This window comes from Elephantulus edwardii, unplaced genomic scaffold (assembly GCF_000299155.1).
Source record: "Elephantulus edwardii isolate Elephantulus edwardi_28Jun2011 unplaced genomic scaffold, EleEdw1.0 scaffold00126, whole genome shotgun sequence".
NCBI lineage: Eukaryota > Metazoa > Chordata > Mammalia > Macroscelidea > Macroscelididae > Elephantulus > Elephantulus edwardii.
This window is the reverse complement of record NW_006399876.1, coordinates 292199-305449: the sequence shown is the minus strand read 5'-3', so window position 1 is coordinate 305449 and position 13251 is coordinate 292199. Positions and strand designations below refer to the sequence as shown.

Here is a 13251-nt window from a genome sequence, read left to right as displayed (position 1 = left end):
GATCAATACTCTTAATAGGTGTAATGATAACAAAAGATCAGGAAAGGATAGTAATTTTCACAGGCCACAGGAGCCATAATCAACCAAATGTAGTGTAGGATTCCGGAAACGATCCCTGGAATGAGAAAGGGAATTGGCAAAAACCAAGCCAAACCAAACCAAACCAAACCAAACCAAACCAAACCAAACCAAACCACTCATGAAATGGGAACAAGATTTTCAGTCTAGTGATAGAAATGGACAATGACAATTTGATTATGATCACTGCCCTTTGATTATGTAAATTGTCAATGTGGGAGACTGGGTAAGGTATATACAGAGATGTCTCCTATTTTTAATTTTCTTTAAATCTTCAATTACTTAAAATAAAAAGTGAGAACATGGATATTAGGCATTTAGAAAGAAATAATGCAAAAGATGAAGATGGCAGGATAGGGAAGTGGCTAAAGCTTTGTTGTTGTTGTTATGTGCCATTGAGTCGTTTGCGACTCATAGTGACCCTGTGTACAACAACCCTAAACTCTGCTCTATCCTGTACCAATCGCACTGCCTCCGACACACCCATCCGATTACCCCAGTCACTGAATCAATCCACCTCATAGAGGGCCTTCCCCTCCTACACTATTCCTCCACCTCCCAAGCATGATGTCCTTCTCCAAGGACCAGTCCCTACTTACAACATGTCCAAAGTATGTTAGACGGAGCCTCAGAATCCTTGCCTCCAAGGAGCCACCCGGTTTGACCCTTGCCAGGATGAATCTGTTTGTTTTCTTAGCAGTCCATGGTACCCTCAATACTCTTCTCCAGCACCATCAATTCTCCTTCTATCCTCCTTGATCATTGTCCAACTCTCTGATGCATAACAAGTGATAGAAAAGACCACGGCCTGTATCAGACGCACCTTAGTCTCCAAAGAGACATCATTGCTCTTCAGTACTTTGGAAAGGTCCCTAGCTTTGTTGTTGTTGTTGTTTTTTAGCAGACTTAAAAATATTATTTATTCCGTCATTTGAAGTTTTAAGGATTTAAATATGCTTTATTGTTACAAGTTAGGGCACCACAAACAGGGCATTATGTCTGTGATCAAAAAGTCACCACTGTAGGAGAGGACATGGTACCGGGCTGTCTTGCCAGGAATGCAGTAACGTGATCAGACGGTCTGGGGATGGTCAGGACACAGGATGGGAGAGGCCAGTTCTCGTCATGCATCATGCTTGCTTCTTTTAGTTCTCGTGGGGTGGCAGGACACAGCCTGGCTGCACAAGGAAACATGGAGCCGGCAGCGAGCTGAGGATGGAGCCAATAACCCCGACCCGCACTGGTCAGGAGTGGACCTGGATGAGATGGGTTGAGCCTAACAGGCACACAGCAGCAGTGGACTGAGTCCAGACTTGGTGACTGGTATGGACAGCAGGGAGTGGTCAGCCTCAGGACAAGATCAGGAAGTCAAAATGGATGCACCTGCTGGAAATTCTGCATCATTCACTTTTATATAATCATTCATAGAGGAGAGTGACATCAGGATTGGAGGGAGACTCATCAGTGTGCAGATGCCATAACCTTGCTTGCTGAAAGTGAGGAGGACTTGTTATATAAGGTCAAAGAATGTAGCCTTTGGTATGGATTGCATTTCAATGTCAAGAAGACAAAGATTCTTATCACTGAACTGATAGGAAAGAAACATAGTGATGGATGGAGAAGAGACTGAAACGGTTAACAGCTTCATCTTGCTTGGATCCACAATTAACACCCTTGGTACCAGCAGTCAGGACACATTGCACTGGGAAAATCTGCAGCTAGGGACCTCTCCAAGTTACTGAGGAGTGATGATGTCAGTTTGAGGACTAAGGTGCATCTGATAGAGGCCATAGTCTTTTCGATCATTTGCTACTCATCTGAGAGCTGGACAACGAATAAGGATGACAGAAAAAGAATTGGCACCTTTGAGCTGGGGTGTTGAAGAGCACTGAACATCCCATGGATGGCCAAAAGAACAAACAGATATGTCTTGGTGAGGGTGCAGTTGGAATGCTCTTTGGAGGCAAGAATGATGAGGCTTCATTTCACATACTTTGGACATGTTCTTAGGAAGGGCTATTCCTTGGAGAGGGACATGATGCTAAGAAGGGGAGGGTCAGGGAAGGATAGGAAGACTCTCAATAAAATGGATTGACGTTGTGATTGCTGTAGTGAGCTCTTGTGTATCAGAAAGTGTGAGGATGGCACAGGATAGAACAAGGTTCAGATCTTTTGCTCATATTGTCTCTGTGTGTCATACTTGAATCCAGGACACCTAACAACAACAACAACACACATAGTTTCATTCATGTACATTTTGCTTTATACAATCATTCAATCATTTCTGTACATTATGTTTGTTTGTTTGTTTGTTTTGGGTTGTTTTTTTTTTTTTTTAGAATTAAACCCATTTTATTGCAGCTAGCGAGTAAAGGGAGTAGGTTGTATGAAGTCTCAATAGGGAGGGCGAGGGCAAATACTGCCTAGATCAACAGGGGAAAGGCAGGAGGCCCAGAAACTTCACCTTAAGACTCTGAGTGGGTACAAAAACGGTCAAGATGGCTTTATCCTACAATTTCTAGAAGTCCTTAGAAGTCCTTCACGAGGACCTCTGGGTTTTCCAGCTTAAAGCTCTGGGCCCGGAGCGGAAAGCTTGTTGAGCTCCAGGTTAGGAAAGATTCTCCTTGGGAGATTTCAGAGCTATATGAAGAAAGGGACATGGCGAAGGTGGCAGCTCGCATTGGAGGACGTGAATGGAAGTCCTGAAGAGGTCCAACTTTTGCTAGGCATCCTGGGTCTCTATTCTGGTAGCCTCCAGGGTGTGAGTCTTGCCTTCCTGGCCACACTGTAGTTGCTCCAACATTTGCTTCTGGCTTGGGGCCTGAATCTGCCATCCCTCAGTTATCTGTTTCAGCCGAAACCCATGGCGCTGGCTCAGCTGATCTCTCAGTAACTTCAGTTCTCAAAGAAGCTCTGACTCCTCCCACAGTAATTGCTCATTCTGCAATTCCTGGTACCTACCACTGGTAGCACTGTATATTCCTGGTCCTGGTTGGATGTGGGTTTGAGTCTGGGCCTGTTCTTGCACCTGGGCCCTGCAGTTCCCGTCAAAGGCCTTCCAAGCATTGCTCAAGGAGACAGACTCATCTTCCTGGCCTCCCCTGCAGCAACATTACTGAGGCTTCCAGGGTTCAGATCTGGTACTTCTACTTGTCTCATTCTTCCAGTAGGTCCTGCACCTACCACCTTAGTGCCTCAATCACCTGAGACTGAGAACTGGGATCGAAGGATTGTAACCTCATCTCACAAAGAGGATGTACTGTGGGTTTCATCCCAGGTCAGTCTCTCTGGAACAGGGGGAGAAATTTCTAGATCCCAGTGCCGTTGAGCTCAGGCTCCAGGTTGGAGAGGCAAGCAAAGAGAGGTCCATATACCAGCCAGGTCTCCTACTTGATACGGGCCACATTTTCATCAGTGGCACTGAGAAGTGCATTGAGCTGCTCTGACCAGTTCAGACTGCTACTCATACCCTGCGGCAGAAATCTGGTTCTTTGTATTTCCTGTCTTTGCTTTCACAGCTGCAGATACTGAGGCAACAGTCTAGGAAAGACCGCTACCTCAGATCAAAACAAATGGACGGGAAATCAGTACTAGTGGTTTAGATGTGAGGAACCGAGACTCTAGGAGCTCGTCATGGGCGTGGTGCTCTTAAAGAACTGGAGGGATGATGAGGTGGGGGGGGAGAAGGGTACCCTGTTAAATAAATGTTGGGTGGGAGTTGAGAACTGAATACTGGTTGAGACGGGCCCAGATACCAGACACTAATGCCATTGAGTCGAGCCAGTGCCAGAGAACACTGCCGCACACATTATGTTTTCTAGAATCAGTCATGGATTTGTTACCTTTACCTCCCATCTCTACTGCCAGTTGGACTTTAACTGGGTTTTCACCCTCCTCCTTCCAGTAATCTCTGTTGTCCTAGTGATTTTCTCTTCCTTCTTCCACATTCCTTTTGCCTTTTCTTTTTGAAATAGTTTTTTATCTTGTTCCTATGTGCCAATTCGCGTGGTGGTTTTTTGGCCCCATGAGGGGGTTGGCAGAACGGACTTGCCAGATGAACTGGGGGTCTGGGGCAAGGAGTTTGCCAGGATTTGGGCGTGCCAGGCTGGTAAGACATTGAAAGGTCAAGCCCCGCCTAGGGTCTTGGGATATTTAATGCCAGCTGAATTTGGACTCTGCCTTCTGGGGGGTACAGTAGGTTTGGGGTTCCAGGCACACGTGGTGGTTTTTTTGCCCCATGAGGGGGTTGGCAGAGCAGACTTGCCAGATGTATTGGGGGTCTGGGGCAAGGAATTTTCCAGCATTTGGGTGTGCTGGGCTACTAAGACACTGTAGGGCCCTCGGGCCTGCGGCCTGAGGTGTACAAGTTGCCATACAGTGGTCACTTGTGATTGCTGTGAGGCTGAACACTGTGACACTGATATATCAAATGTGTTAATGGTTGGCTACCAAACACGGACAGAGAGTGGGGTGGAGCTCCCCGGTTAAAACAAGCTTGGAAGGAGAAGTGGCATCCACTTCCGTTAACAGCTTGCCTCCGGAAACCCTATGAACCTGGAGAGAGGATGAAAGGCCCCCAAACGTCGAGGACTCTCCTTCATAGGGTCGCTATGAGTTGCCTGCTACTCGATGGCACTTAACAACAGCAACAACAATGTGCCAATTGCAATAGCTATATTGTCTATATCTTGATTCTCCCCGGTTGAACCTCCCTTATCTTGGTCCTTGTGTTCTTTGTCTCATTCCATTTCTATTCTTCCTTTCCCCCTACCCCTTAGTAGGGCAACCGGGTGGCCTGATGGCAAGAAGCTGTGCTACCATGCTGAATGCATACAATTCAGATCCACTAGTTGCTCTGTGGGAAAAGGATGAGCAATTTCTTCCTGTGTGATCAACCGCCTCTGATTCTGACTCAATGATGTACAACAACAATAGCATCCCTCACCCTCCTACTATCACTGTCTTGAACTTATGCAGTATTTTTCCTTTCATAACTGAGTTATTTCACTTAGCAATACTCTCTAGGTTCTCCAATGTTGTGTCTTACTTTATGAATATTTTTTTTAATTTGATTTTATTTCATTCTTTTTTGTGTGTACCGTCAAATCAGATCTGACTGGTACAGGAGGAGATTGTTCCTCCTTCTCCAGCAGAGCATCTGGTGGATTCGAACCATGCACCTCTGAGATTTCAGTGCAACTTCTTGCCACTAGGCCACCAGAGCTCGCCACTTTATGAATATTTTATTGTTCTTTAGTGCTGCATTCTCTAATCCATTTTGTGGATATACCACAGTTTTCCTAGCCATTCATTTGTTGATAGGCATTTGGGTTGTTTCCATTTTCTTCCTATTGTGAATAACACTAAGAACATAGGCGTACTTATCTCCATTCTTGTCTCTGCTCTTATTTCCTTGGGGTATATTCCTAGCAGTGGAATGACTGACTGGGTCATATGGAATTTCTATGTTCAGCTTGTTGAGGAAGCGCCAAACTGCACTCCAGAGTGATTGTATCATTTTACAATCCCACCAACAGGATATGAGCTCCTATCTCTCTGCATCTTCTCCAACACGTATTGCTTGCTGTCCTGTTAACATTGCTACTGCTACTGTGGTGAGATAATCTTTCATTCTTGTTTTGATTTACACATCTCTGATTGACAGTGATTTCTAAATAGTTCTTCATGTGTTTATTGGCCATCCAAATGCCCTCCTTTGTGAAATCTTCTTATGTTTTTTAACTATTTGTTATTATGTTATCTGTCTTTTTCCTGTGGAGGCCCCTGCACACTTTGTCATGAGGCCCTTGTCTGAAATGATTTACCAAATGTTTTTTCCTAGTCTGTGTGCTTTCTTTTCACTCTGTTGGATTTTTTTTTGCACACAGGGATTTGATTTTTATAAAGTCTCACTTGTTGATTTTATACTCTCATAATTGTGATTTTTTTTAGCTTTATTTGCAAGCCTAATGTTGTAGACTAAGGCATCTAAGTTTGTTCCTATTTTGTTTTTATGATCTTTAAGAATCGTGAGTATGGTATGAGATGTGGATCCTTTTTCAGTTTTCTGCAGGTAGATGTTCAGTTTTTCCAGCACCATTTGTTGAAGAGATTGCTGTTTCTCCTGTCAAATATTAAGTGACCCTCAGAAGATTAGGGATGATTTCTGGGTTCTTGATGCTATTACGTCGGTCTATGTGTCTGTTGTTGTACTAATACCAAGCTGGTGGGTTGTTTTGTTTTGTTTTGTTTTGTTTTTTACCAAGCTGTTTTAATTACTACAACTGCTTAATAAGTTTTGAGATCAGGAAGTGCGATGTCTCCCACTTTATTTTCCTAAAGAGCTTTGCTTATTTGTATATTTTTCTTTTCCAAATAAAACTGTGAATTGCCTTTTCTATCTCTTTGAAGAAGAGTCAGGTATCTGTATTGGGATTGCATTGAACATGTAGTTTTATTTTGGTAGGACTGTCATTTTCACAATGTTGAATCTTACTATCCATTAACAGGGAATATTTTCCCATTTAGTTAGATCTTTCATGTCCTTGTAGTGTTTTGTAGTTTCTCTCTCTTTTTTTTTTTTAAATTATTTTATTATTGTGTGTGTGTGTGTCAAATCGGATCTGACTGGTACAGGAGGAGATTGCCCCTCCTTCTCCAGCAGAGCATCTGGTGGATTTGAACTGCAAACCTCTGAGATTGCAGTGTATCTTCTTGCCACTAGGACACCAGAGCTCCCTTGTAGTTTCTCTTATGAAGATCTTTTATGTCTCTAGGTTCACTCCTAAGTATTGTGACTTTTCTTTGGGTAAATGGTTTGCTTCTCTAGTCTCCTTTTTGTGCTTTCTCAGTTGCTGTAGAGAAATCCCACTGACTTGTCTATTGATCTTGCATCTTGCCATTCTGCTGAATTGTTCTATGAGCTCTAATCCATTAGGATACTTTTAACACACCTTGTCTGATGCACCTTGTCTGCTGCTTTCCAGTTGTGTAACACTGAGCAAGTGACCCAGGCTCTCTTTTCCTCTGTAACTTCTGTAAAATGAAGATGATAATAATAACATCCACATCCCCAGGTTCTCCTCTCTTCTGTACTTTCTCCTTTCTTTTGGCCTCTCTACATTATTGTACAAGTTTCAGAGTCTCTTCTGACATCTATCTTAATCTTTTACTGTTTTTGTAATAGCTTTTTTTGCTTTCTTCAGTGGATGTTGTCCTTGATGTCTTTCTCAACTCATCTGATCTTCTGTTAGGTTTCAAATCTGTTCTTAAAAAGGATTTTTAAATTCAGTTTGTATAGACTTGTATTTTGGCTCTCATGGACTTGTTTGCATTTTATTCAGCTTCAATTTGAACTTACATATGACTGATTGATGATCTATCCCACAGTCAGGCCCTGACCTTGTTTCGACTGCTGATAATTGAGCTTATCCATGGCTTCTTACCGTAGATTTATTCAGTCTGATTTCTGTGTAGTCCATCAGATGAGGTCCATGTATATAGACAGTAGCCATTTACGGTTTTTTAGAAAAGATATTTGCAAGGGTTAAATTATTGTTTGTAGAACATTCTATCATTTGATCTCCAGTCTCATTTCTATCACCAAGGCCTTATTTACCAAATATTAGTTCTTTTGCTTTGTTTCTAACATTTATATTCTAGTTGCCAACTATTATTAACACATCTTGATTGGATGCTCAATCAATTTCAGACTGCAAAAGTCAATAAAAATCCTGTTTCTGGACCGCGCTGGGTTGCCGCCGCCGCTGCCGCCATCGTGTCAGCCCCTCGGGTCTCACGGAGGCTGGGCGACACTCCATAATGGGAGACAAGCCAATTTGGGAACAGATTGGATCCAGCTTCATTCAACATTACTACCAGTTATTTGATAACGACAGAGTCCAACTAGGAGCAATTTACATTGACACGTCATGCCTTACGTGCGAAGGACAACAGTTCCAGGGGAAAGCTGCCATTGTGGAGAAATGGTCTAGCCTTCTGTTCCAGAAAATCCCGCACAGCATCACGTCGCAGGACCATCAGCCCACGCCAGATAGCTGTATCCTCAGCATGGTTGTGGGCCAGCTCAAGGCCGATGAAGACCCCATCATGGGCTTTCACCAGATGTTCCTGTTAAAGAATATCAATGATGCTTGGGTTTGCACCAATGATATGTTCAGGCTTTCTCTGCACAACTTCGGCTGACCTCGTCCTAGCCAGGCATTAATGCTGTTTCCTCCTCCCTCCTTTCCCCGATACTATTCACACTCCTCCAGATGCTCCAAATATCATACACAAACAAGCAAGGCCAAGGTGGGAGTGGGTGCGGTGCGCTGCTGCCACTGAGGTGTTAACACAGTGCGTGATGTTTGGACACTAGACTAGTTGCATCTGACAGGAGAAGTTTGTGTTGTACCAGCGCATGCCTTGGAAAGACTTTAAGTAATGCAAAAGGTTGTCTTTTTTTCTTTCTTTTTAATCTACTGACAAGTTGCTCTAGTAACCCAAAGAAGTGAAGGAGAAAGCAGCTGCCTCACCGCCCAGATATTGATTTGTTCAGATATTTCAATGCCTCATTATACAATAAAAACCACGAAAATTTAAAACAAAAAATCCTGTTTCTTCATCTTTGGCTTTTTAATGAAAGTTAAAGTCTATAGACTTAGGGTTTCCAGTAATTCATTGTTGCACTTTTTTCCCTGCCCACCCCCCTTCACTCTTCTCTTTGAAAAGTAAAAAGTAAAACTCTTTCATTGTTATGCATTCCCTCCCCCAAGTACACTCCACTGTGCAGCCTTCATTCTGGACCCCTGTCATGACAATAATACCCAATCATATATCCCTTTTAAACAGTTATCTTCTGCATCTGTTTTAATGCAGTATACATCATTTCTCTCTTGCTTCTCTGTCTTCCCTCAACCCCAGTGTCAGTCTTGTTTTACAACAGTGGTTCTATCCAGTATTAATAGGGCTTCCTTGGATGGATTGGGAAATTATCCTTTTACTGACAGCATTGTACTTCAAGATAGATCTTGAAATGGTCTTTTTTGATGATGAATGCACCACCATTCCTCTTTAATTTGGCTTCCTGGCATAATGGAGTATATGACTGTCTGATTCAAAATGGTCCATCTCAACTGACTCAGGCTAGGATGTCTATTTTTTTTAGTGTATGTTTAAGTTTATTTATTATTTTTCTATTTGACTTTTCTTCCCTTTTAAAAAATTATTAATTTTAATGAACATTTACAGAGACTTTGGATTTCCATTAATTCATTCATTGTTGCATTTTTCTTGCCGCCTACCGCTCCCCTCCAGTTCACTCTTCTCTTTGAAAAGTAAAAGAAAAATTCTTTCATTAGTATACAATCCCCCACCCCCGAGTCCACTCCACTATGCAGCTTTCATTCTGGACTCTTGTCATGACCATAATACCCAATCATATATCGCTTTTAAACAGTTCTCTCCCTCATCTGTTTAAATGCAGCATACATAATTTAACCAATCTTTCTCAGTCTCCCCCCAACCCTGATGTCAGTCTCATTCTACAACAGTGGCACTATGCAGTATTTGTCCTTTTGTGACTGAGATATTTCACTCAGCATAATGTCCTCCAGGCTCACCCATTTTGAATAATCTTGCATGAGTTCCTTGTTTTTCAATGCAGCATAGTGTTCCATTGTGTGAATATACCACAGCTTCTCTATCCATTCATTTGTTGATGGGCACTTAGGTTGTTTCCAATTCTTTGCTATTGTGAACAAAGTTGCAATAAACATGGGTGTGCATATATCTGCTTGGATGTCAGTTATGGTCTCTTTGGGGTATATTCCCAGTAGTGGAATTGCTGGGTCAAATGGTATCTTCTGTTAAATTTTGCTATTCTGACTGGGGTGAGATGATATCTCATAGTTGTTTTGATTTGTAACTCTTTTAGAACTAGGGATTTTGAACATTTCTTCATGTGTTTGTTGGCCATCTGAATGTCTTCTTTGGTGAAGTGTCTGTTTATATCCTGTGCCCATTTTTCAATTGGGTTATTTACTTTTATTTTGTTGTGGTGCTCAAGTATTTTATAAATTCTGGATATAAGTCCCTTATCTGACATGTCATTACTGAATTTTTCCCCCCAGTCTGTGGCTTCCCTTTGCACTCTGTTGGAGAAGTTTTTAGATGTGCATGTTTGGAACAATATGTCAACAGAGAACTACCAGATGTGCAGGCTGGATTTAGAAGAGGTCCTGGCACTAGGGATATTCTAGCTAATGTTAGATGGATCTTGACAGAAAGCAGAGAGAACCAGAAAAATGTCTATCTGTGCTTCATTGACTATGCAAAGGCTTTTGACTGTGTGGATCCCAACAAGCTATGGCTGACTTTAGAGTAATGGGAATCCCAGAACATTTGATTGTGCTAATGTGAAACCTATGCTTGGACCAAGAGACAGTCATCAGAACAGAGCAAAGAGACACGGCATGGTTCAAAATCTAGAAGGGGATCTGTCAGGGATGTATTTTGTCTCCATACCTTTTCAATCTGTATGCAGAACAGATCATCAGAGATGCTGGGCTGTACGAGGAGAAATGTGGCATCAGGATTGGTGGAAGAGTCATCAACAACCTGCTTTATGCAGATGACACAACCCTGCTTGCCGAAACTGAGGAGGACCTGAAGCACTGGCTGCAGAAGGTCAAGGACTGCAGCCTCCAATATGGATTGAAGCTCAACATCAAGAAAACAAAAATTCTCCCCACTGGGCCAACTGGCAGCATCAGCATGGATGGTGAAGAGATTGAGATAGTTAACAGTTTTAGTTTACTTGGCTCCACAGCCAACACTCTTGGTAACAGCAGCCAGGAAATCAAGAGTCGAACTGCATTGGGAAAGTCAGCTGTGAGGGACCTCTCAAGAGTACTGAAGAGCAAAGACGTCAGGCTGGAGAGTAAGGTGTGCCTGATCCAGGCTATAGTCTTCACAATTACGTGCTATGCATCAGAGAGTTGGACAGTGAATAGGGATGATAGAAAGGGAACTGATACCTTTGAGCTGTGATGCTGGAGAAGGGTGTTGAATATACCATGGACTGCTAGGAGAACAAACAGGTTTATAATATCAGGATTGGAGGAAGACTCATCAACAACTTGCATTATGCAGATGATACAACCTTGCTGGTAGAAAGTGAACAGAACTTAAAGTACACGCTGCAGGAGATCAAATGGGCTACATCTCAACATCAAGAAAACAAAAATCCTCACCACTGGACCAATCTCAGGATAGATAGATAGATAGATAGATAGATAGATAGATAGATAGATGAATGAAATTGTCAATTATTTCATCTTACTTGGATCCACAATCAACAACCATAATAGTTGCAGTCATGCAGAAGACCACTATTGTATAAATAGAAGGTTAACTAGTAAGATGTGTGTAAAAGTCCAAAATGGGAAAAAGTGGGGACCAAAGGGGCAGAAAATAGAGAGAAGGCAATCACTAGGATAGCTGAGTTTGATGGACAGATGGGCAGGGGACGGGAGCGAAAGGCATGGAGTGGGTGAAGGAATGGAAAAGAGCCAATACAGGCCTGAAAAGACTGGGTTCTGGTAGGTATAAATCAATGGTAATTAATTTTATAAAATACAATGTATATAAATAGTTGTATGAAACACAATGTGAATGAAGGAATGTGTAAAGCACAATACACATGACTGTAACACAATATACAAAAAAATCACATTCCATTTTAAAAAAACTTTTAAAAAAGACACAGTGCCACCAGTGGAATTGCTGGGTCAAATGGTATCTCTATTTGCAACTTTTTGAGAAAGGACCACACCGCCTTCCACAGTGGTTGCACCATTTTATACTCCCATCAACAGTGAATAAGGGTTCCAGTTTCTCCACAATCTTGCCAGCATTTGTTGCTTGCTGTTCTGTTAAATTTTGCTATTCTGACTGGGTTGAGATGATATCTCAGAGTTGTTTTGATTTGCACCTCTTTTAGAAGTAGGGATTTTGAACATTTCTTCATGTGTTTGTTGGCCATCTGAATGTCTTCTTTGGTGAAGTGTCTGTTCATATCCTGTACCCATTTTTCAATTGCATTGTTTACCTTTATCTTGTTGTGGTATGCAAGTATTTTATAAATTACCAAATATTTTTTCCCAGTCTGTGGCTTCCCTTTTTAACCTGTTGGAGAAGGTTTTGGATGCACATAAAGAAACCATAACTGCCAACCAAGCAGATATATGCAAACCCATGTTTATCGCAGCTTTGCTCACAATAGCAAGGAGCTGGAAACAACCTAAGGGCCCATCAACAAGCAGAATGGATAGAGAAGCTGTGGTATATTCGCACAATGGAATACTATACTGCATTGAAGAACAATGAACTCATGCCATATGATTCAAATGGTAGACCCTGGGGGACGTTATGCTGAGTGAAATATCTCAGTCACAAAAGGACAAATACTGCATATTGCCACTGTTGTAAAACAGGACTGACATTAGGGTTGGGGGAAGTCTGAGAAAGACTGGATGAATAATATATACTGCACTGAAACAGATGAGGGAGAAAACTGTTTAAAAGGGATATGTGATTAGGCATTATTGTCATGACAGGAGTCCAGAATGAAGGCTGCATAGTGGAGTGGACTTGGGGGGAAGGTTTGTATAAAAGAATTTTTCTTTTACTTTTCAAAGAGAAGAGCAAATTGCGGGGAGGGAGGGGTGGGCAGGGAGAAAAGTGCAACAATGAATGAATGGAAATCTTCAGTATCTGTAAATTTTCATTAAAATTAATAATTATAAATTTTTTTTTTTAAAAAGGACACATTGCAAATCTGCTGTCAAGGACTTCTTCAAAGTGATAAAAAGCATGGATTTCTGTTTAAAGACTAAGCTGCCCCTGATCCAAACTATACCATTTTCAGTTACTTCTTATACTTCTGAAAGTTGGACAATGAATAAACAATCCAGAAAAATTGCTGCCTTGGGATTGAAAAGTTTGAGAAAAGTACTGAATATCTCATGGACTGACAAAAGAACAAAGAGATACGGTTAGGAGACAAATATCTCTGTCGAGCCATCTGCATAGTGTAAGACGCTCATAGTCTGGAAGACACAAACTTCATCAATAGATTGAACAGGGTTCAGAAAGTAACAACAGGCAAAT

At 41.9% G+C, this 13251-nt stretch overlaps 2 pseudogenes; one reads left to right on the top strand and one right to left on the bottom strand.

The window, feature by feature from the left end:
- Positions 1–2800: 2800 nt before the first annotated feature.
- On the bottom strand, positions 2801–3545 carry LOC102847356 (annotated as a pseudogene).
- A 4354-nt stretch (positions 3546–7899) lies between these two features.
- Positions 7900–8283, top strand: LOC102856350 (annotated as a pseudogene).
- The last annotated feature ends 4968 nt before the right edge of the window (positions 8284–13251 follow it).